The sequence below is a fragment of the Mesocricetus auratus genome, unplaced genomic scaffold, assembly GCF_017639785.1.
Source record: "Mesocricetus auratus isolate SY011 unplaced genomic scaffold, BCM_Maur_2.0 Super-Scaffold_100006, whole genome shotgun sequence".
NCBI classification, from domain to species: domain Eukaryota; kingdom Metazoa; phylum Chordata; class Mammalia; order Rodentia; family Cricetidae; genus Mesocricetus; species Mesocricetus auratus.
The window spans coordinates 11,521,800-11,547,473 of NW_024429190.1; the positions used below are offsets into that span (position 1 = coordinate 11,521,800).

At 39.1% G+C, this 25,674-nt stretch overlaps 1 protein-coding gene and 1 pseudogene across 5 annotated transcripts in view; one reads left to right on the top strand and one right to left on the bottom strand.

The window, feature by feature from the left end:
• Mtmr3 (myotubularin related protein 3) overlaps positions 1 to 25,674 on the top strand; it is a 104,025-nt gene that overhangs the window by 9,882 nt on the left and 68,469 nt on the right. Inside the window, exon 1 of one of the 5 annotated variants that reach the window (XM_040746806.1) lies at positions 12,166 to 12,216. The exons of the other annotated variants lie outside the window; for them this stretch is intronic. The gene's annotated coding sequence lies outside the window, so the exon portion shown is untranslated. Of the gene's footprint in view, positions 1 to 12,165; positions 12,217 to 25,674 lie in introns of those variants that run through there. 5 annotated transcript variants of the gene reach the window in all.
• Positions 1,712 to 2,142, bottom strand: LOC110340683 (annotated as a pseudogene).

Sequence of the window (25,674 nt, forward strand, 5' to 3'; positions counted from 1 at the left end):
CTTTAATTAATTTAAATAATTTAAAAGATTTATTTTAAATCATGTGTATATGCCTATGTGTGGGTATATACGATGAATTTAGGTGTCTGAGGAAGCCAGAAGTATTGGATCTCTCTTCTTTCTTTTTTTTTTTTAATTATTTTTTTCAAGATGGTTTTTCTGTTTAGCCCTTGCTGTCCTGGAACTCCCTCTGTAGACTCAGAGATCCCCTTCCCCCTGCCTTCTCAGTGCTGGAATTAAAGTCATGCACCACCATTGCCCAGCTTATATTGGATCTCTTGAACTGGAGTTATAGATGGTTGTGAGCCACTTATGGTGAGTTTTGAGAATTGAACTCTGGTCCTGAAGAAGAGCAATATGTGCTCCTAACCTCCGAGTCATCTCTTCAGATCAATTTTATTAATTTTAAACAGTCATGTGTGGTTAATGGCAGTCATGTTGGGTAATTTTGATTATACATTTTTGTTTTGTTTGAGACATGGTCTCTATATATAACCCTGGCTGTTTGGAACTCACTCAAATTTACCGAGATTGACTTGTACTCTGCCTTCCCAGTGCTGGAATTACAGGTGTGTGCCACCATGCTGGGCTAATGAATATAGATTCTTAATGTGAAGCAGTTACATAGATGAATAGTAGGATTATATTTAGTATAAAGTAGAGCCATTTGGTTATTTATAGATTTTTTTTTTGTACAGCTGTGGTCGTCAACCTTCGTAATGCTGTGACCCTTTAATACAGTTGTGGTGACCTCAACCATAAAATTATTTCATTGCTAATGTATAACTGTAATTTTGCTACTGTTGTGAATCATAATGTAAATATCTGATATGCAGAATATCTGATGTGTAACCCCTGTGGGGATCTTGACCCATAAGTTGAGAACCACTATTGTAGAGACTGTGAGAAGGCTCATCAGATAAAACTATGCAAGTCTGATGACCTGAGTCTGATATAAAACTATGCAAGTCTGATGACCTGAGTCTGATACTTGGAACCCAGAATAGAAAGAGAACTGACTCCAAAAATTGTTCTCTGACCTCCACATGTACACTATGGCATGCATGAATCTGCATCCACACGCGTCGTATACACATAATATTAAGTAAAGTAAAATAAATTCGGGCCTGGTGAGATGACTCAGTGGATGAGAATGGTTTAACCACCAAGCCTGACAACCAGAGTTCAGTTTCTAGCATATCTGTGTATGAAAGATTTATTTATTTTTAATGTGTGAGTGTGAGTGTTTTCTCTATATGTATGTCTATGCATCACATGTGTACCTGGTTCATTTAGAGGTCAGGAGAGGGTGTTGGATTCCCAACAACTGGAGTTACAGTTCTTGTGAACTGCCATGTGAGTCCTGGGAACCAAACCATTGATTCCTCTGCAAGAGTGGGAAGGGTTCTTAACCCCTGGGCTATCTTTTTGGCCCTTCAATATCATTATTTATTTTCTCCTTCTAAGAGTTAAAAAAAAATCTTGAGAGATCTGAGTGGAGAGGAGGAACAAATTGTCTCCTTTGGTGTGTGTGTGTGTGTGTGTGTGTGTGTGTGTGTGTGTCTGTGTGTCTGTCTGTCTACCTGTTTTAAATGGCTTTAACTACTTATCAGGTGCCACAGGAAGGAGCTGGGGTGAGCTTGTTACATGTGTGAAGTTGGGGTATCCTGAGAGACAAAAAGGTGACCCTCATTACAAGGGAAGTAGAGTCTTAGAGGTATTGCTGATAGCTGGCGTGACTGGAGACTGCTGCTCCTTCTTTAGGGGTTAGCTGGCTGGATCCTTCCAAGAATAAGGGTGCATTTCAGTACTGGCAAGTGATGTTGCGACACCCTTAATGAGGGCTAACAGGATGTTCCCCATCATTGTGGAGCCCATCATGGTCAGCATTCACTGAGTGTAGCCAGCACAGCTGTCTTTGGTCAGTGTTCCTTTGGTGATAGAATTCCAGGGGACTTCTTTGCCCCAAAGCTGCATCAGGTAGCAGTCGATAGTGGAAGTTAGTCCCATACACACTGTAAAGCTTACCTCCAAATCAGAGGTGCTTGGATCCTCACAGCATTTATATTACCTCTGAACTGGTATTGTGTTCCATCAGAGGCATTTTGAAAGCTTCAACATTCCACCACCAATGAAACCCATAGTGAAGGTTCCACCGAAATCATCAACTAGGGGCATTTGGTCACACTGCCCTGTATTTCCTTTTTTTTTTTTTTGGTTTTACGAGACAGGGTTTCTCTGTATTGTTTTGGAGGCTGTCGGTCCAGCCTGGCCTTGAACTCATAGAGATCCACCTGCCTCCCAAGTGCTGGGATTAAAGGCGTGCGCCACCAACTCCCGGCTCTGTATTTACATTTAAATGTGCTGTTATTTCCGATTTTATTGGTTGAGATGTAGTTTTCTTTGAGGATGATTTAAGGTTTAAATCTGTGTCATGCCCCCTCTTCCCCTATCACTAGTCTTTAACTCAGATCTGCCTGCTTCTGCCTCTTGTGTGATTTGATGAATTAGATTTTTATTATTATTATTATTATTATTTGTTTTTCAAGACAGGCTTTTTTTTTTTTTTCCTGTGTAGCTCTCTGGGACTCACCCTGTAGACCAGACTGACCTTGAACTCAGGGATCTGTCTCTGCCTCTCAAGTGCTAGGATTCAAGACTTGTGACACCACACTGGACTTATGCTGTGTGTACGTGTGAACTGCTATACTTGTTAAAAGCTTTACTCCTGCTCTCTCTCTTTTTTTTAAATGTACTATGTTTTTAAAGCCATCTTATGGTTTGAAGGATTAGTTCTAAACCTAAAAGTAACACAAACTTGTGAATGGCTATTGATAATACTTTAGCTCCATACTAGGATATACAAAACCATGGGGTACTTACTAGTTCACTGTTTTCTCCAATCTACTCCAAAACAATACAGAGAAACCCTGTTTTGAAATACCAAAAAAAAAAAAAAATCAGAAGTTGAAGATCATTCTCTGTCACATGGAGAGAGTTCTAGGCCAAGCCTGAGTTACATGAGACTGTCTCAAGGATGGATGGATGGATGGATGGATGGGTGGATTGGATGGATGGATGGATGGATGGATGGGTGGGTGGGTGGATGGGATGGATGGGATGGATGGGATGGATGGGATGGATGGGATGGATGGGATGGGATGGATGGATTGGATGGGATGGATGGATAGGATGGATGGGATGGATGGATAGGATGGATGGATGGGATGGATGGGGTGGAGGGGATGGATGGATGGGATGGAGGGGATGGAAGGGATGGATGGATAGGATGGATGGATGGATGGATGGGATGGATGGATTGGATGGATGGATGGATGGAGGGGATGGATAGGATGGATGGCGGGCTGGGATGAATGGATGGGATGGATGGATGGGATGGATGGATGGGATGGCTGGCTGGGATGAATGGATGGGATGGATGGATAGGATGGATGGCTGGCTGGGATGGATGGGATGGATGGATGGATGGGTGGATGGGATGGATGGATAGATGGATGGGATGGATGGGTTGGATGGATGAGATGATGGGATGGATAGGTTGGATGGATGGGATGGCTGGACAGATGAGATGGATGGATGGGATGGATGGATAAATGGGTGGGTGGGTGGATGGATGGATGGATGGGTGGGTGGATGGATGGATGAGAAGAATGGATGGGTGCTCCCCACCATTTGAGAAGAGCTTTATCCTAAAAAACAGGCATTTAAACTTTTTGATGGCGTGAAAATGAGGAAAGAAAAAAGGGCTCTAGTCAGCCAATCTTGGGCTGAAGACAGCATGTATATGAAGAAAGGTACTCAAGCATCCATCCATCCATCCCATCTATCCCATCCATCTATCCAATCTATCCATCCATCCACCCACCCATCCATCCATCCTTGAGATAGTCTCATGTAACTCAAGCTTGGCCTAGAATTCTCTCCATGTGGCAGAGAATGATCTTCAACTTCTGATTTTTTTGTTTTTCGAAATAGCGTTTCTCTGTATTGTTTTGGGGCCTGTCCTGGGACTTACTCTGTAGTCCAGACTGGCCTTGAACTTACAGAGATCTGCCTGCCTCTGTCTCCTGAGTGCTGGAACTAAAAGGCGCATGCTACCAACACCTGGCCTAACTAACTTCTGATCTTGCCTCCACCTCCCTGGATTAGAGGCATGTTCAAAGCTGGGCTTTGAATTCATAGACTCAAGTAGTTTTGCTTCATCCTCCTGAGTAGCTTGGGTTGCTGAGCCTTACTCAGGGCCTTATCCACGCTATGTGTGCTTGCTGTTTCAGGGTTAGACACTACTACTAGGCTGCATTGCCAACCAAAAGAACACACATTTCCCTTTTTATTTATTGCTAGGGATTAAGCCAACTATTTCTTTGGGCAAATCATATAATTTATTTGGGTCTCTCTGACTTTTCTGCACTACAGGGATAGTATTTAAACCTTCTTTTGTAAAGTGATTTAGGTAAAACAAGAGGACTTTGTGTTTTTGAAACAGGATATCTCTGTGTAGTCCTGGCTGTCCTGGAATTTGCTCTATAGACAGGCTGGCCTTGAACTCACAGAGATTCACCTGCCTCTGCCTCCTTTGTGCTGGGATTAAAGGCGTGATCCACCCTTGTCCCCCCTTTAGGATTCTTTAATAGTATTTATTTATAGATAGATTTTTGTTTGGACAGAGCTGGATTGTTGTTTACAGTAAAATGATTGTTCAAGACCACACAGCTAGTAATTATTAATACCACTCATTTACTTTAATGTAATACCTGTAATGTTTATTTTAGCATACCAAGCACTGATGTAAATAATTAACATTTATTTATTCTTTTGATTGTCTAAGATTGAAATCCTAGACTTCAGTAATCTTGCTTCATCCTCATAAGTAGTTGGGATTTCAGGATATGTGCTTGTGAGCATGTGAGTGTGTATGTAGAGGTAGTTACAATTATTCTAATTTATCTGAGGATGAAATAGGGGGAAATGGGGTAATTGTCTTAGTTAGGTTGAGTTCTTGAACGATTTTCCTTTACCACCTAATTGAATGAAAGTGCTTGAGTATTTCTAGGAAAATCAAAGGTCCTAAATTTTTTTTTGTTTTTAGTTTTGTTTTAGGTTTATTTTATTTTATGTATATCAGTGTTTTGCCTGAATATATGTGTGTGCACTATTTGCATGTTTGGTGACCATGGAGGTCAGGAGAAGGCATTGAATGCTCTAGAATTAGAGTTATAGGTGGTTATGAGCCACCATGTGGGCATTGAGAACTGAATTTAGTCTTCTGCAAGAGCTGTCAGTCTCTTAAACACTGAGCCACTTCTCCAGCCTCTTGAAGATTTAAAAAAATATTTATTTATGGTTTGTTTCTTGAGACAGGGTGTCTCTGGGTAGTCTGTCTGTCCTCGAACTTACTCTGTAGACCAGACTGGCCTCCCGAGTGCTGGGATTAAAGGCATGGGCCACTCCTTTAATATGAGTTGGGAGAGGGGCTTTATGGTTTGGCCGTCATGACTCTTGAAAAATAGCAATAATATTTTATTCCTTTTTAGTTTTTCAAGAGAGAGTCTCACTGATTTCCCTGGCTGGCCTGGAATTTATATAGAACAGGCTGGCCTCAAACTCAGAGGTTTGCCTGCCTCTGCCTCCTGAGTTTTGAGGATTAAAAGGTTGAGCCACCATACCCAGTGCTTATTCCATTCTTGACTAAACTAGTTTTCCTCTAAAACTACTAAGACTTGGATGTCTATGTAGTTTTCTTCTAAGAAAATGTGTATTTATATTTAATACTAAGGAATTTGTGACTGATTTACAAACATTCAATAGATTTTTAGACAAAGTTTGGCATTCTTGGTGGTCCTCCCCCCAACATCTGGTCTGGTGTCACAAATAATTAAGATTCTATTACATCTATGGCTTAAAGATTTACATACAGCAGTGTTGAGAGTTTCAGACACATAGTTGTGTAAAAACCATTATGATCAAGAAAGAATAGTTTGTTTCATTATCTTAATTTTCTTATGGTCCTTTGTGCAGTTAGTCTGATCTGGCTGTACTTGTTTTGTCTTTATGTTTTTTGTCTATTTTAGAACTCTATATAAATGGAATTATGCAGCATGTAGCCTCTTTTTATTTTTGAGATGGTGTCTCATTATATGTAGTCCTAGTTGTCCTGAACTTGCAGTGATTCTGCCTTTGAAGGGCAGAGGTAACAGGCATAGTGTACTTAATATAGTGTAATTTGATAGTTACTTGTGTTTTGGTTATCAATAATCAGTTCTTATTGCAGAACAGTATTTTGTTGTATGAATATGCAATAGTTTATTCCTTGGCTTGTTTGTTTTCAGGTTTTGGTAATTATAGATAAAGGTGCCAGAAAATGACTTACTTGTACACCTGCATGTATGCCATGTATATATTATTTATGATTAAAAAGTTTGGGCTTGACACTGAGGAGACGGGTCAGTTGGCAGAGTACTAGATAGAGTGCAAGCCTGAGAGTCTGAGCTCAGGCTCCCATCACCCACATAAATAGCCCTGTGTGGCTCACGTCTGTAATCCCAGTGCTGGGTAAGGCAAGGGAGCTTACTGGCCAGCAAGCATCATGGAATCACTGAGTTCTGGGGTCAGTGAGAGAGTCTGTTCAGAAAACAAAGTCTTTCAGACACCTGATGTTATCCTCTGGCCTCCACATACATGGACGCAAATACAACACCTAGCCAGTCCAACTTTTTGGTGTTGTGACATGACATCTATAAATGTGTTGGAACACTCCTAACTATTCTGGGACACATGTGTCAGCCTCAGATTGGACATACCTGGATGCTAGACCTGTTGTAACTTTACTACAGAATCTGAAAAGATTGATAATTTTCATAGAATATTATCAGTTGTTTAGCAAACGTCACTCCCAGAAAAACCCAGTTAGAATAAGTGAGAATAAACTGTGTACATGAATATCCTTGTACTGTTAACTGTAAATCAAAATTTTTCATTCTACTTAAAAAGCTTATTGGGGCTAGAGAGATGGGTCAGTGCTTAAGAGCACTTGCTGCTCTTACCAAAGGACCTAGGTTTGATTCCTGGCACCAACATGGTGGCACACAATCATCTGTATCTAGTTTCAGGAATCCAACACCCTTTTCTGGACTCCAAGAGCATCAGGCATATATGTGGTACACAGACGTACATGCAGGCACATGCACATAAAATACTAGTTAAAAAAACAAAAGAAAAAATTTTGAGACAGGTTTTTTTTTGTTTGTTTGTTTGTTTGGTTTTTTTGGTATAGCAGCCCTAGTTGTCATGGAACTCAATCTTTAGACCAACTGGCCTTCAACTTAAAGAGATCCGTCTGCCCTTTGTTTCTTATGGGATTATGGGTGCGTGCTACCACATCTGACACTAATTTTTAAATTTTGTAGGAAAAATTTGATATCTTCTAAAGAGAACAGTGCAATGTGCAAATATTTATCTTCATTTTATTTATTCTCAAAACATTAATGATTCATTATTGTATTCAGGATAAGGAGCAGTCTCAGTTTTTCTCTTTGGAATTAGTGTCCGTCTGTCTGTCTGTCTGTCCATCCATCCATCATCCACCTGCCTATCTGCCCATCTCAGTATTTTTTATTTTAGTTTTGTTTTTTGAGACAGGGTTTCTCTGTGTAGCCTTGGCTATCCTGGTTTTGATTTGTAGACCACACTGACTGTTAACTCAGAGATCAAGATGTGTACCACCATGCCTGGCTCAATATTTATTTTACTTTACTTTCTCTAAGAATTCCCCTCTCTCTCTCCTTCTCTTCTTCCCTCCCTCTCTCCCAAGTTAATAGTTTTCTTTTATAAGGTAGAGGGAAGCAGACTTTTCCTCCCTTCAGATATATTCTTGTCTGATATGAAAAAGTCAATAGGACTTTTCTGTCTTCAGGGTTATACAAATTTAAATGTGCTTACTTGTATAAAATCTGCTCAAAGAAAATTATTAGGAAACTTTACAGGACAGTTTTGGACATTTGCATACAAGGCAACTTCGTACTCTCTGTATTACTAACTTGTCTTTTTTCCCCCTCAAATCTTTTATTTGTATATGTGGGGAGATTGTATGTTGTTCAAACATTTGATATGTCTGATTCTCCTGCTTGATAAGTACTTAGAGTCTTGAAATGTGTTGTTTTCGTCATTGTTCCTACTCTACAAAAATGTTTTCATATTAAATCCAGTAGAAAGCATGTTGGCAATAATCCAGAGGCTGACTCACTAAGGAGTAATGATAGACACTTTGAAGGGAATGACCTATCCAGGATTCTATTTCAAAGCTGAGTGCTGTGATTACATCAGTAAAAGGCAGCCAAGAAGTCAAGATGAAATCTTGCTTGTACCTCCTGGGAGTAATGCTCCACATAAGAAGGACTTTTCAGAGTAGTATGCACAGGTATGGTGTGTGTGTGTGTGTGTGTGTGTGTGTGTGTGTGTGTGTGTGTGTGTGTGTGTGTGTGTGTAGTTTTGTTAATAATCATATTTTTGGGGTGGGCAGTACATTGAGGATTCGTAATGGTGATAGTCATTGTGGGACTGACATGCCTTTTCCCTTTCTGGGCCTGGATGAGAATACCCTTATGGTGACTAAGGGTTAACTCAAGAAGCTCAAAGCAGATCAGCTTTCTAGAGTAAAAGGAATATACTTAGCTCACAGTAGTAAGCACAAGTATCATGTTCATGCTAGACACTGTAACCACTGTCAGTCTCCTAAATGAAACAAACTGGCAGAAACCAAAGCAAGACCAGTAACAGTTCAGTTTTGAGGGACAACCCCTTTGCCTATTTGCATTGCATATTTTAGGAGTAAAATGGTTAGAAAATGATCTTGCTTAGTACTGGGAAATTAATACTAACTATGATGATTTTGTGGATTGGAATGATTGCCATTCCATTTCTAAATTTGATTTTATAGCCATAATTGGTTTTTGGTAGTCAACTCAACTTTTATAATTACTAACAAAGTTTGTTTTTATTGCTTGCTTGAATGGAAAGCACAGGAGTGTGCCAGTTTCATGTTCAAAGGTGTCATAGAGATAAAACATCTAAATTACATCAAAGTATTTTTCAGAGGCAAGCCTAAGTATACTTAGATTGACCCATTTGATTATAGTAGAACTTTCTACTTCTCAGTAAAATGTGCTAATCCTAATAAAAAATTTAAATATGATAGTATTTTGCTATAAATAAGATGGAAGGTTGTGTTTAGCTGTTTGCTATATTTCAAGTGTACTATTTAGGAGTAAAAAGTTTTCAACTGGAATTGGAGAGATGGCTCAGCAGTTAAGAGCACTGGTTGCACTTTCAGAGGTCCTGAGTTCAATTCCCAGCAGCCACATGATGACTCACAACCATCTGTAATGAGATGTGGTGCCCTCTTCTGGCTTGCAGGTATTGGTGCAGGCAGGATACTGTATACATAATAAATAAATCTTAAAAAAAAGTTTTCAATGTTCTCTCAAGAGTGTGCTTCTGCTTCTGCTTCCTCTGCTCCTCCTCCTCCTCCTCCTCCTTTTCCTTCTCTTCCTTTTTTGTTTTTCGAGACAGGGGTTCTCTGTATTGTTTTGGATCCTGTTCTGGAACTCGCTCTGTAGATCAGGTTGGCCTCTAACTCGCAGTGATCCGTCTGCCTCTGCCACCAACAGGTGGACAGAGTGTGCTTCTTAAAAGTTACAAGTACTTTGCTTTACTTAAGAAGTATGTTATGCCGGGCGGTGGTGGCGCACGCCTTTAATCCCAGCACTCGGGAGGCAGAGGCAGGCGCGGATCTCTGTGAGTTCGAGGCCAGGCTGGAACAACAGCCTCCAAAACAGAGAAACCCTGTTTCGTAAAACCAAAAAAAAAAAAAGTATGTTACTTTGGGGGGAGGTGTCTAATTTGCAAATATAGATCTTCCCTGTGATCTAGACCTGGCCATAACATTGAAAGAAAATAAATTCTTAGTTTTCTCTTCATCTGTGTTTTTTCAGCCTTTTCTATATGTAGCACTTTGCCAGTGGCCTTAAAAAACTTTGTGGCTCGAGAGAAGGTTCAGTGGTTAAGAACACTTGTTCTTGTAGAGAATCTAGGTTCGGGTTCCTTGAGCCCACATGGTGGCTCACAACCATCCATGACTCACTCCAGTTCCAGGGGAGCCTGTGCGTTCTGATCTCTGCAGGCATCAGGTCTACACATGCATTCAGTTAGAATAGTCAGGGCATTGATTGAACCCTAGCACTCTGCTCCTGAACCTAGCCTCCAGCTAGCTGGTCTTTTGCTTTTGAATTGGCTCTGCATTTATTGGTCCCACTTAATTTCTTTTCTTTTCTTTTTTTTCTTCTTTTCCTTTTTTCGAGACAGGATTTCTCTGTGTAGCCCTGGCTGTCCTGGAACTCCCTTTGTAGACCAGGCTGGCCTCAAATTCAGAGATCTTGCCGGGTGTTGGTGGGACATGCCTTTAAACCCAGAACTGGGGAGGCAGAGGCAGGCGGATTTCTGTGAGTTCAAGGCCAGTCCGGTCTACAGAGCGAGTTCCAGGACAGCCTCCAAAACAATACAGAGAAACCCTGTCTCGAACCCCCCCCCACACACAAAAAATTTAGAGATCTTGCCTGCCTCTACCTCCTGAGTGCTGGGATACAGGTGTGCGCCACCACCACCTGGCCCCACTTAATTTCTTATATGGTTCAAACCTGCATCTTTAATTATTTATAGTTTGACTCGAGAAAATTATTTCTCTATGCCTCACTTTTCCTCTGTGTAAAACAACGGCAGTTACCTGCCTTGTAGAATTGTAAGATTGATCAATAAATGGTGAATACTTAGAAGAATGCTCTGACTGTGTTGGCTGTATAAGCTAAGAATCTTGACTTTAGACAACGCTTCATTTTTTGTTGATTCGGATTTTCAGAATTTAACAGAACTTTGTGTTAAATAGTAAACTTTGCCTTATATTTAGTTCTTTATCATAAATGACCACAATTTTCTGCTTTTTAAAAATAGAATATTTTGTTGCCCTAGATTGTCCTTAAAAGATAACATGTTAGTAGAAAGTTGTTCCTATATATTTGCAAATATATTCATAAGTAAGAATAAATCTCCGTGTGATTATTTGGGAGTTGGGTGGCAGGCCCCCAAAGAGTACACAAACAAACAAAAAACCCCAACCAACTACACCGCCTCTGTCACCATAAAAAACTTTAAAACTGGGCACACAATACATGAAATTGTTCTTGGAATTAGACAGTAAATAGTACAGAGCTGTGATCACTGAGAAGACAGAACAAATTACCTAAGTTCTATTATTGTCCAAGCTTGGTGCTTTGATGTGCTTTTCTGAAGGAGGAAATCAGAGAATCCAAGGAGAGAAGGAACCCTGTCACAGGGGAGCTTGTATGTTTTAGAAGGTTGCAGCAATTCTTTGTCTTTTCTAAACTAGATGCCAAGCATTGTATGAGGGTGGTCAAAAAATTAATCATTATTCAGTTAGCTACTACTTGGGAACCATAAATGTAATAGTTACACAGATGTTCCAGTTCAAAGCCACCAGAGTAAAAAGATGTTACTTATCTCAGGGCCTAACTTTCAGCTGAGAGCTTATTAGCAAACTAAACTGGATGATAAAGGGTGTTCTCTAGGCCTCTTTTAACGAAACTTTTTTTTTTTTTTTAAAGGCAAGCCTTGAAGAGTTCAGAAAAGAACTCTTTTTTCCTCTTTGAAACCAGGCCCGCGGCAGAGGTTTATAATCACAGATACTAGGAAGATTAATGCAGGAAGATGGCAAGTCTTAGGCTAGCCTGAGCAATAAAAAGCTAAAAAAGGTAGAATGCTTCCCTAGGTTTAGTCCCAGTACCAAAAAATAAGGAAAAGAAAAGGATATAGTTGATTATTTCAGAGTGGGTATAATAACAGTAAATTGTGGATTTTGCAGTATATCTAGAAGAAAAAATCATAATAGTGTTAGTTATTTTGTTAAGTTGATATAAGCCAGAGTCATCTGGGTAGAGGGAAACACAATTGAGAAAATGCCTCTATCAGATTGACCTGTGGGTAAAGCCTGCGGGACATTTTCTTGATTGATGATTGATGTGGAAGGGCCCAGCCCACTGTGGGCAGCATTCTATTTTAGCCACTCCTGGGAAGGTGCTCCTGGATGGAGTAAGAAGACAGACTGAGCAAGCCATGGGAATCAAGTCAGTAAGTAGAGTTTTCTTCCAATTTTAGTTTAGTCTCCGCATTAGTTTCTACTTCCAGGTCCCTCACTTCATTTAGTGATGAATTTCAATTGGAACGTGTAAGCCAAATAAATCCTTCCCTCCTAATTTGCTTCTGGTCATGGTGTTTTATCATATTAGTTTGCAATAGAAAGCAAACTAATACAAATAGCAAAAAAGACAGAAGGTGGAAAATAGAGATTAAGTGCCATAGAGTATATAATGGGCACGTTTAGTTTTCTAGAGCAGTAGTAGTTACTAAAAGAAAAAGACTGAGTATTGATGGGCTTTTCCAAAGCATTCTGCAACATGGTGAATACAGAAGGCAAAATGACATTTGTACAAAATGATAAAAATGTTTCCTATGTGTTTTTGTCAGCTGCTTCTGTGCACCAGTATCTTACAAAGCTTATTTTCAATAGATGAACAATATGGTATTTGTAAAGAATTAAAACATAAGGCTAAAAACCCTTTATTTTCATTTTTCCTTTCCTTCCCTTCCTGTCTATTCATCTGTGACAGAGCTTCCTAGTATAGTTCAGGCTGGCCCGAAACTTACTATGTTGTGTGCCCAGGTGAGCCTCAAACTCAGCAGTCCACCTGTTTCAACTTCCAAGAGCTGAGATTATAGTTACGAGCACCACACACAGTTCCTTGTACCTATTTTCAATCCTCAATCCTTATATTGAGTTTCTATTTTTTTTCCTGCCAGTCCCTCAGCCCTAGTATATGTACCCCTAATTAATATGTAGTGTTCTTTTTGAAGCACACTGCATTCCAGTTTCTGTTCTTCTCATTTGTTACAGAGAAGTTTTATTTTGGTTTTAAAGGTATCTTCAGAGAACACGGCTGAGTACTTTGTTGAGGGATATCAAAAGTACTAGTTACTTGGTATTGGGCTGGAGAGATTGCCTAGTGGTTAAGAGCACTTACTGTTTTTGCAGAGGACCCATGTTTGATTCCCAGCACCCACATTAAGCAACTTATAACTGGCTGTGACTCCTGCTGTAGGTGATCTGATGCCCCTGGGAACTCCTCTTCCACACCCAGGCACACAACATACAACACACCCCAAGTGTATGTGTAGTTTCAGGGTTGACATTTGGTATTGGATTCCAGTTGGTGTGCTCTTGCCTAAGGAAGACTATTTTTCTTTCATCATTCCTTAGTTGCTTGTTAGTTCTTTGTTTCAGGTTGAGGCCTTGTGAGCTTTACCATTTTCATGTTAGCTGTTCAGGTCATGTTTAGGTAGCCCTATTGGTGAGACTTTATGGAGTTAGCTCTGACATTTCTAGGAGACACAACCTTACAGCAAATTTCCTGTTCCTTTGTCACTTTTGTTCTTTCTGCCCCATCTCCCACAATGATTCTTGAATCGTAGGTGCAGAAGTTGTATTGTAGATATGTCTGTTGGAACTGCTCCGTAAGTCCACGTTGAACATTTGTGGTTTTCTGTTAATGGTTAGATTCATCATCCCCTCCCCCCCTTGAGAATAGGGTTTTTCTATGTATCCTTGGCTGTCCTGGAACTCACTCTGTGGACTAGGCTGGCCTTGAACTCACAGAGGTCTAACTAACTCGGCCTCCTGAGTGCTAGGATTAAAGGCGTGTGCCACCACTGGCCAGCTAGATTAATCGTTTTTAATGGTGTTCTTGTTCTAAAGGAGGGTTTATATTTGGACTGAAATGCTTGTGTTTAGCATTGGGAGATGGGAGTGTTGTGTGAAGGGTGCAATAACTGAGGATCAGGGGATTCTTGGAGGCTCACTGATTGTATTCTATACAAATAACCTGATTTGAGCCAGGTGTAGGATTTGTAGTCTCAGCATTTAGGAGGTGGAGGCAGGAGGATTGAAAATTTGAGGTTAACTGTTAAGCAGTGATACCCTATCAAAATAAAATACAGCAGAAATCAAAATAGCCTAACTTGTTTTTAAGTTAAATCAATGTCAATTTTTTAAGTATTTAATTTCCCAAAACTTGAATTTTTTTTCTATTTAAAAATATAGCTGGATGGAGGTGGCTCAGGCCTTTTATCTCAGCACTTGAGAAGGATGTAGAGACAGGCAGATCTGAGTTTGAGGCCAGCCTGGTTTACAGAACGAGTTCCAGGGCAGTCAGGGTTGTTGTATAGAGAAAGCCCTGTCTCAGAAAACCAAAAAAATTTTTTTTCTTAGATTTATTTATTTTAGCCGTTGTGTGGAGGTGGGAGGATGGCTTGTGGGTATCGGTTCTCTCCTTCTACCATGTGGGTCTCAAGGATCACACTCAAACCCATGTTTCTGTGTATTTTTAAAGATTTATTTTAAATTATGTGTGTATCTTTGTTGAAGTATGTGCCATAGGTGCAGATGCCTAGAGATAATCAGGTCCCTCAGGTGCTGGAGTTACAGGTAGTTGTGAATTGCCTGACTTGGTTACTAGAAAATGAACTCAGGTTGTCTGCAAGAGCAGCAAATGCTCTTAACCTCTGAGGCATCTTTGTGCAGAGCCCCCCCCCCATGTTTCTATTTAAAAATAAATTATTAAGATAAATTTGTCTACAAGCACATTTACTTAGTGCCTTTTTGACAAATACATATTTTTACAAAAATTACCACCCAATGAAGGTATCATTCCTTGTTGTTCCCTGCTACCCTGGCAAATAAATAATCTGACTGTTGTCATTAGAGGTTAGTTTGGATTCTTACAATTTAATAGAAATGGTCATACTCAGACTTTTTAATAGGACCTTTGAGCTTATGATTATACTTAGGTTATAAAAAATATGGACTAATGAACCCTGTCTCAAAAACCCATGAACGATTAATTTTGTTTTTTTTTTGTTTTGTTTTTGTTTTTTGGTTTTATGAGACAGGATTTCTCTGTTTTGGAGGATGTCGGTCCAGCCTGGCCTCGAACTCACAGAGATCCACCTGCCTCTGCCTCCCGAGTGCTGGGATTAAAGGCGTGCGCCACCACCGCCCGGCTATGAACGATTAATTTTAAGAACTGCTAGTTAAAAATATTTTTTCCAGCTGGGCGTTGGTGGCGCACGCCTTTAATCCCAGCACTCGGGAGGCAGAAGCAGGTGGATCTCTGTGAGTTCGAGACCAGCCTGGCCTACCGAGAGAGTTCCAGGACAGGCTCTGGAAACAATACAGAGAAACCCTGTCTTGGAAAAACAAAACAAAACAAACAAAAATTTTTCCCTAGAGTTGTGGCATATTTCTCCATAGTGATTTAGCAACTTTAAATCACTATTTGTAAAAATTTGTGTGAGTGTGTGTCAAATTGTGCAGTGGAAATACTGACACAACAAGATTATCAGAACTTGAATCTCTGAAATGAGAGAGATAACTCGTGGAAGGACAATAGCAATAATTGATCTATCCTGCTCTATTGCTGTACTTGCCTCTTAGATGTTAGCCTCACAGTCCTGCTAACTGTTGTATACATGGACATTTGCTTTGTATTGTCTGGTACATACAGCCATTGCTTTGAACAGAAAATGTATAAAGTGGTACAATATTTAATTCTTACTCAAGATTTGCTTTTTTTTTTTTTAATGTTGTAGTCCTCTCAAAAGGAAGAATGGGCCACCACCACCATCCCGCCTCCCTCTTTTTTTAAAGGGGGATTCTTTATTTATTGAGACAAGTTTTCACTATTTGTCTTGGCTGGCCTGGAGCTTACTATGTAGACCAGGCTGGCCTCTAATTGGTACAGATCATCTTCTCCTGTCTCCTGAGTGCTGGGATTAAGGGTGTATGTATGTCATTATTCTCTTCCTTTTTTTTTTTTTTTAAAGTACGCTTAAATGAATAGAATGTCCAGTATGTCTAACCTGGTTTCTATCTATCTCCCTGTCCCTTAAAATGGCTTAGGTTTAGGGATGTGTATGGTTCAATCACTAGAATGCTTGCTGTGTAAAAATGAGGACATGAGAGTGGATTGTCAGCACCCAAGTAGAAAACTGGATGTGGCAGGATGTACCCTGATTGCAGCTGGGGAAGTGAAGATAGGAGCATCTCTGGGGCTTGCTGGTCAGGCAGTCCAGCTGAATTGGCAAGCTCCAGGTTCAGTGGGAATCCCTGTCTGAAAAAATATGGAGAGAATGATGAAGGAAGAAATCTGTTGTTGACCAATGGTTGTCACATGCATGTGTACCTGCATACAGACACCACATGTAAACAAAGTAACTTTTTTGACATGTAATTCACATATATTTTTCAATTTATACAAGCCAGTGATTTTGTCTTGTTCAGAGAATTTCACACCCATCACAATTTTATAACATTTTCATTATCCAAAAATAGAGTATTTCCCTTTCTCCTTTTCTTTCTAACCAACCAAGTCTCTTTTATAACTTTCTATGGTTCAACTCCCCTCCCCCAATTTTTTGCACCTGTATAGGATGTATATGTATGTGTATATGTGTGTACTTTGTGTGAGTGTAAATGTAGTGGTGTGTGTGTATACAAGTGTGAATGCAGCTGTGTGTCTGAATTGAAGTACCTTTGGGGTCAGCTCTAGGTTTCTGCCTTTTTTTGAGATATTCTTTTTGCTTTTATGTGAATATACCAGGTTAGCTGGCCTATGGACTTTGGGGGACTCTTCGGTCTCAGCCTTTTGTTTCTCCCAAGAGCACTGGGATGGATCACAGACATTTGCACTGTGTGCCTGTCTTATGTGGGTTCCAGGGCTCTGAACTCAACGCCCTTATGTTTGCATGGTGCAGCATTTTTATTCATTGAGTTATGTCCCCAGCTCCAGATTAAAAATTTATTAGTATGCATGCATGGTGTGTGTGTGTGTGTGTGTGTGTGTGTGTGTGTGTACACACTCAACTCATATGCTGTAGGACATTTGTGGAGGTGGATACAGTTTTGTAGTGTCAAGCCCGACATTGGTGGCGCACGCCTTTAATCCTAGCACTTGAGAGGCAGAGGCAGGCAGATCTCTGTGAGTTCGAGGAGTTTGAGGCCAACCTGGTTTACAGAGCGAGTTCCAGGAAAACCTCCAAAGCAATACAGAGAAACCCTGTCTTGGAAAACCAAACAACAACAAAAATGTGTGAATTCAAGACCAGCCTGGTCTACAGAGATACACCAGTCTCTCCCCAACCCCCATTCCCAGTGCTGCGATCAAAGGTATGTGCCACCATGCTTGGCTAACTTTTTAAGATTAAATATATATGTGAGATCATTTGGTATTTTATGTCTACCTAAACTTCATTTACTTTGTTTATCGCATAGTGTTCTCCAGTTTGATTCATATTGCACAAATGACAGGAATTTTTTCCTGTTTTGGTATTTATTGTTGTGTACCAAATTTTCTTTATTCATCCAACACCTGACAGTCTTAATAGACACTTCTAACCCTATTGTTAAGATACTATTAACTGCATATTCAATAAAATATCATGTTATTTGATAGGGACTCATTATTATATATGTATACATATTTAAACTTTATCTTTATTTTATTCATTATTTTTTCATTTGCTATCATTTATTTTATTTTATGTGCATTGGTGTTTTCCTTGCATGTGTGTGTGAGGATGCCAGATCCCTGGGAACTGGAGTTATAGACAATTGTGAGCTGCCATGTGCATTCTGGGAATTGAATCCAGGTCTTCTGGAAAAATAGCCAGTGCTCTTAACTGTTGAGCCATCATCTCTCCAGCCCCCTGACAGGAACTCTAATAGTCATCTTTACCTCATTACCTGTACTTTGATTTCATTGCTCATGTTCCATTTAAAACTCATGATTATTCTTGTTTCAAGACAGGGTCTTGCTGTGTTACTCAGGTTGACCTTGAAAGTTTGATCTTGCCTCAGCCTCCTGAGTGCTGATAGTAGAGTCAGTTTTTTCCAACCTGGGGGGCCTGACCCTCTTGCTGGGAAAACAGATGTTTACAGCATGGTTCATAACCGTAGCAAAATTAGTTATGAAGTAGCAACAGAAATAATTTTATGGTTAGGGGTCACCACAACATGGGGAACTGTATAAAGGGTGGCAGCATTAGAAAGGTTGAGAACCACTGGACTACAGGTGTGTCCCACCATTGTCAATTCTTTTTTGGTAGTTTGTTTTTGTTTCTTATTTTGGGCTTAACCTTTAATGACTATGAGCCTAGCTAGCCATTAATAGCTGAGCCATCTCTCTAGCCCATGATTATCATTTTCAGAGTCATGTCAGAGGTAGGCTCCAGTTAGGGTTACAAGGAGTGGCTGTAATTCCAAGTGCTGTTTTATAGTCTATCTCGGTCTGGTGGATTGTAGGCTTTTGTTCTCTAGGCACTATTTTGTGCTTTTTAAATTTAAAAACCACTGAGATATAATAAATATATATATACAACAAAGTATGGTACAGCGATTCTCAGTCTGTGGGACACCACCCCTTGGGGGTGAATGAGCTTTTCCCAGGGGTCACATATAAGATGTCCTGCATATCAGATACTTATAATTTATAACAGTAACAAGATTATAGTTATGAAGTAAATAATTTTATGGTTGGGGTCACCACAGCACAAACTATATTAAAGGGTAACAGTATTAGGAAGGTTGAACTACTGATGTATCTTTAAATTAAAACTTAACAAGATGTTATCTATATGTAGACCCATGATTTATCCATGGAATATGATGAAAAGAGGGCCAGCTTAACAGCGTAGACATTTTAGTTCTTTCTAAATGTCTCTCTAAACTTGAGAACTATGGAGATGATGCATTGTCCTTGTCCAGCTGCACTTACTCTTCTCTGTTCATTCCAAGCTTGGGGTGTTGGTTTATGCAGTAAAGACATTATTTTCTGTATATTATCTATGAAGCAGTTACATTGTCAACATTAAGGTACTAGAGGTCTCAACACACATCTAAACAAAATGAAGAACTCTGTATTCAAGAGCTTGAAGAAGGTGGTGCTTGTTTGAATATTCTACAGCTCATGCTTTTTCTTTTATAGAAAACTTCTGGAATTTTCAGGTTTGCCTTTTAATGTAAAATCAGTCAGGTCTCTTCTTAATTATTTTCAGTTCTTTATTATAGGTTGTAATCGTTGGAGAATTTTAAAAGATCTGAATAATGGGAAAATTGGAACATAAAAACTGTTTTGTCAGGTGATGAGTTCTTTTCTACTCTGGTATTTTAGAATCTAGAAATAGGCTAGCTTGAACAAGTCACTTAAATCTTGGGGTGCTTGAAACCATCCCACTGTGAAATGTATAAATAGGGCCTACTTCAACAACTCTATGATGATACGGTGAGATAATGCATGAAAAGTATGTATATCATAATGATTGGCATGTCGCTCAGTAATTCTAACTTTAAAGTATAAAACTACCAGTGTTTACTTAGAGCTTAGTTTTACTTAACAAAAGATGGTATTTGTTACTTAGACCAGTTTTACTATATATTTTTCTGCTATAGTATTTAAGCTTTGAGCATGTGTGTGTGTGAACTTAGAAATATACACTTCTATATTAAAACTGTTAGTTTTCCCATTAACGAGTTGGTTTTCCAGTAATCTTACAAGGTTGTGGGGTAGGTCAGGAGAGATAATTATGTACTTTTTGAGAGAGTGTGTAGTAGCTGGTAAGGCATTAGTGGTAACAGCTAATAGGTGCATCTGTTAGTTTGTTTAATCTTTATATAGTATTGTCTTTATTCCCGGTAGTACTATTGGGTACAGTTGCTGTTGGTATCATGAGAAAGACAAAGTGACTTGTATAAGATCTGGTTTGGGTTTTGAGGCAGCCAGGTTGACTTTACAGTTGTGTTAAGAATTCCTTGGGAAAAAAAAAAACATTGTTCAACTTGTTAGCGTATATTTTCAGTTTTCATGTTAGTGACCATTGGAATTCCTCTGAAAGGCTATGTGTAAAACAATAGGAACTGGAATGAAACTTTAGAGTCAAGAGGGGGTTGTGTTCAGAGTGCAGTGTGTCCCTTTAACCCCAGTACCTCAGGCAGCAGAGGCAAATGGATTTCTGTGGGTTTGAGGTCAGCCTGCTGTATATAGCAAATTCCAGAATGGCTACACAGTGAGCAGCAAGTACTCTAAGCTGCTGAGCCATCTCTTCAGCTCAGGAAGTTTTGTTTTAAGTTTGAATTTTGAAAAATAATTTGCTCTTTGGTGAAGTTTGTTTCTTGATTTCATAGTCCTTTCTCCACTACCTCATTGCAGGAGAAATGTTAAAAATAAACTATCTTTTAAACTGTAGATGTGGTTATAGGACCTAATGTGGAAGATGTGAAAAAAGAGCAACAGTAAAAGGTTTCTAAATATGCTGTGACCAAAAATTTAATTCAAAATCAAATCTGTAATGAATCTGAGGAGTTTTGGGCAGGGCTCACTTTTGTTGCATAATGTGACTTCACTGCAGCTTTGGTTCTAAACACATAATGTATGCATTTTTCATGTGCTGTCATTCCATGCAGACCAACAAATGCCACTTCCTGTATTGTGCCTCCAGCTGCTGATATTTGTTTTACTTTGGCATTATTCTGTGGAGGGTAAATGTATCTGTAGGCTTGTGGGAGAGAAGAAATCCAGTAAATGACAAAATCTTATAACCTTTATAAATTAATACCTCAAGTTCCTTTAAATTTTTAGAGAAATCTACCCATTTAAATAAGTCTTTCCTAGTCAGGTTATGTTAACATCCACATAGACTACTGACATATTGGCTGGTTTTCTGCTGGATGTTTTGAACATGTAAAATAAGTTTCTGACTTGGAATGATACATGTGTATCTAGCCATGAGAAAAATTGAACTGTAGTGTTTTTACATACCCAGTTTTCTGCTCCTTTTTTGTTTTTTATTTTTGCTTGTTTTTGGAGACAGGGTGTCTTCTGTGTAGCCTTGGCTGTCCTGGAACTCACTCTGTAGACCAGGCTGACTTCAAACTCACAGAAATCGGCCTGCCTCTGCCTCCTGAGTGCTGGGATTACAGATGTGCTTCACTACCACCTGGACAGTTTTCTGCTCTTACAGAACCGTAATGATTTATGTAAAAAAAGCACTATCATTCTTTGGCATATGAGCATCAAATTACTGTCTTTGTATTGTATTAAAATGCCCCCCCCCCAGCCCCAGGCCGGGTTTCCACTCTGTACTCCTGGCTATCTTGGAACTCACTTCATGGACCAGGCTGGTCTCAAACTTAAATCTGCCTGCTTCTGCCTCCCAAGTGCTGGGATGAAAGGAATGTGCCACCACTGTGTGGTATTTTGTTTTGTTTCTACATCTCTATTTGAGACACTAACTGAATCTGTTCAATGAATTTTGGCTTCTCAACAATTTCTGAAATGGTCCTAAATATCATTTAGCCATTTTTCACTGTGTATTTATATGAAAGTGTTCTCAGTACTGACACTATAAAAGCAAAGTATCAGTCAACTCTAAAAAATGTTCAAGAGGCTCTATGTTTTGCTCTAGCAAATATTTGGCCAACATGTAGTAATTCTTTATTGTAAAAGTAATTAAGCACATCTCACCATCTCATTAGTATGCAAATTTGCTTTCACCTTTAATGAGTTATATGTATTCCAGATAAAGTTTTATGATTATAGGTAAATGTTTCACCTGTATACTTGCTGTCTATATGTAAATACCTGGGCTCATATAACATTTTTTGGATAAAAGGTAAAAGGATTGCAAGTAGAAAATCTTTAGGAAGCCCTGGTTTAGAAGACCAAGACAGCTCTCCACTTGTAAATCCCTTAGATAAACAAGCATTTCTTTATCCTGTAGCCTGCATTTGTAATGTGTCCTAGGATTGTTTAATATTTTGTAGTACGGACTGTGACTTCATAATGAATTTTGGAGGAAAGTTAGGTTTTTTGGATATGCTTGGGAACTTTTAGGAAGTTGTAGCCTGATGCGTACACTGATTCCAGGGACCAAGCAATTGCTGGTCCGTTCTTCTCTTTCTTGCTTCTTTTGTTTACTCTGTGGCAGCTCATAGTGCTTTCTTCCTGCCCTGGAGCCCCTTCCTGAGTTGATGCCAGCTCTGAGGGTGGTAAGCCTGGGAATTTAATGGAAAACCAGATTAGAGACTGTCTCGGTGTTGAGATAAGGGGCTGGGGGTGGGAGGGGAGCTAAGAGAGGAGGTAGAATGTTTGACTTTTGAATGAATGGGTTATTTGCTCTGTTAATTTCTGAAAATGCCATTAGCTTTTACACATCTAGAACAACATGTAATGGTGCCATTTTGTTTTGTTTGTTTGTTGTTGTTGTTTTTTGAGACCGGGTTTCTCTGAGTAGCCCTGACTGGCCTGGAACTTGCTTTGTAGACCAGGCTGGCCTCGAACTCAGAGACCTGCCTGCCTCTGCCTCCTGAGTGCTGGGATGAGAGGCTCGCAGTGCCAGGTTTTTAATTCTGTGGCTTTGGTTAGTTGTGTTCAGTGCTTACTGGTTGCCATGATACCTTCTTCCAAGACTTTTGTATTTCTGTACACAGTCTATCTTTAAGGTTCAACAGTTGTTTGTTTTTCTCACTTTTTTCTTTCAGAAAACTTTGAAATTTTATTTTATAAAATGGCCAGCTTTTAAAACAGTGGTTCTCAACCTTCCTAATGCTGTGACCCCTAACCACAGATTCTCATGTTGTGGTGACCCCAATCATGAAGTTACTTCGTTGCTACTTCATAACTGTAATTTTGCTACTGTTATGAATCATAATGTAAATATCTGATATGCAACCCATGTTAAAGGGTTGTTCAACCCCAGGGGTCAAGACCCACAGGTTAAGTCACTGTTTTAGAGTATAACATTTTGGTGAGTAATAGCATTACATATAATTCTTAGGTCTGAAGTAGGGAGCAAAAAGTGCACTTCATAAATTTATGTTAAAAGAGATCTTGTCATTGAATAATAGGATTAGTATTTATAAAAGTCTGGTTTTGGGTTTATAGTTCTTTCTTTGGCTTTCTGTACTGAGCAGGTGCCTCTGTAGGTACATACTTTTTTGAAGTCAATCTTTGATTTGAAATGATACACACAATTCTAGTCATACCAGTGAGAGAAAAAAAGTACTGATTTTTGAGCTTATATGTGACTTGATCCTTAGAGTACTATTGTTTTCCTAGAGTACTTGCCCAGGATTGGCTGTGTGATTTACCAGGGGCCCTTGTTCAAAAATTGTTAGGTATTTCAAGGTTGTTATAACAGAATTTTAAAATAAATGCAAGGCCCGTCAGAACTATACAGGTCATTTGCCCTTGAAGCTAGCTGTGTCTTGTTTATGTGCTTATTTCTCCATAACAGGTGATTAAGAAAACAAGTTTCCTAATTTTGCTGTATAATTAAATCCTTTGTTCTTTTAATCTGAAAAAATTCTGTGCTACAATTTAAAATACTCTTAAACTGTTTTACAATGTATTGTTTTCTGACTTAAGATCTGGTTAAGATGAGCCATAGTTCAAATTCTGCTTGTTACAGGTTTAAATAAAGACAAACACAAAACACAGGTGTCTAAAAGATGATAAGGGAACTTTGTTGCGGCTGATAGCTTGTTATATTATATTCGACTTTGTCTTTTGGACTTTTAAGTTGACCATCCTTTACTCACTCCTGAGATATAGGTGAGGCTAGCTAAAGCTTCATTTAGAAAAAAACCTATGTGGCTTAGGAGATTTAAGTGTGAGGACCTGAGTTCAATCTTTAGCATCTGTGTATAAGCATGTATCTGTAATCCAAATGCTGGAGAGATGGGAACAGGAGTGTTCCAGGGGTGTTCTGGCCGGCCATTCTAGCTGAATTGACAAACTCCAGGTTCAGTAAGAGACTCTTGTCTCAAAAGATGAATTGAAGAGTGAGGAAGATAACCCCAATGTCGACCTATCGCCTCCATGTGCACATGGACGTGTCCCCCCCCGGCATATATGCAGGATATGCTGTTTTTCCACTGAGCAAAATTAAAGATTGATTTCTGTTTAGTGTTCATAGGGCTGAAAATAAAATAAGAAATGTGCCTTAACTTTTCAAAGTGGATATTACCGCAAGATAACTTTATATTTGTGATGCTGTGACTAAGAACAGCAGTTGGCATGGACTTTGAGCTATCAGCTGTAACTAAGAGTGTTTCTGTATTTAACCTATGAGACATTTGATGGGAGATGAAACCTGGACAATTTTTCTTCTGAGTAGGAAACTGGGAAGTAATCTGGCACCAAGCTTGCTTCTTCCTTTTCTCCTTTGGAAAGGTTGGTAATTATTGCTAGCAGATGAGTAGTGTTTGCTTGACCAAAGGTGCTGGTTGGCCAATTAATCCTAATAACTCAAACACCTGATCATCATCTTGTGTGGAAAGTTTGGTCCTTTTGAAGAGTTTGTTGGAAAACAGGTGGACTGTTAATGCTTGCCTTTTGATTGCAGGGAAGACTGGGAGTGTGTATACACTGAGACAGATTTGAAATAGATACCCTGGTGACTTTTGGACAAATGGTATACATGGTCTGAATACACAACTTTTTGTAGTGATCATTTTGGAATATTGTCAACATTATGCTTTTGACTCACTTATTAGAATCAGTAGGATTTGTTGTTGTTTTATAATGTTAGAACTCAGGGTTTCACATGTGCCAGGTACCTTACCTCTTAGCTATTTCCTCAAGTCCTTTTTTTATTTCTGAGTATGGTAGTCTGCTGTAGAAATACACTACAATTTATTCATCTAGTCTTTTGTTGTTGGATATTTTGGGTTTCTGGTTTTAAACAATTGTGAAAAAGTTACTGTGAACATTTGGGCTAAGGTCTTTTGATTAAGTTTTCATATAATAACTATACCAAGCAGGTAGTAAATAATGCTTCATTGAAAGTAAAATTTGTTTTGAGGGATAAACAAGTCAAAAAGCAAATGATACAGGAAAACATGCTTAAGGCTAACTATCTTCAGTATGGGCACACTCAGTGTGTGTGTGTGTGTGTGTGTGTGTGTGTGTGTGTGTGTGTGTGTGTGTGTGTTGGTATGGGCAAAGGACACACAGGGTAAAAATGAATATGGATATATTAGACAAGGAGACAGCAAGGAAAAGACTAACACAAAGTTGATTTATTCTTTAGAAAGTGTTAAGAAAGAGACATAAAGCAGTTGATATAAGGTTTTTTAGCTAGAGTGACTGAGAAGAATACTAGATAAGTAGAAAATTTCTATCAGACTTTTCACCTGATAAGTTCTTATTTGCAGTAGATATAAACAGTCTAAGAGTTTTACATATTCACACTTCCTTATTTTTCTCTTTGTCCAGATAGTGACTGAGGGCCTTGTGTATGCTATGTTAGCATACTCATCACTGAATCTCTTAATTTATTTTCAATTGTTTTTTAAACAAATGACAAATCATATATTTATAGAGTAAATAATATCACCAGTCAGCACAAATCCAAAACCAACCACTTATTCCTGGGACTGAAACATCTGGGTGACTTCCTTCAGGGTGTTCATCAGGAAGG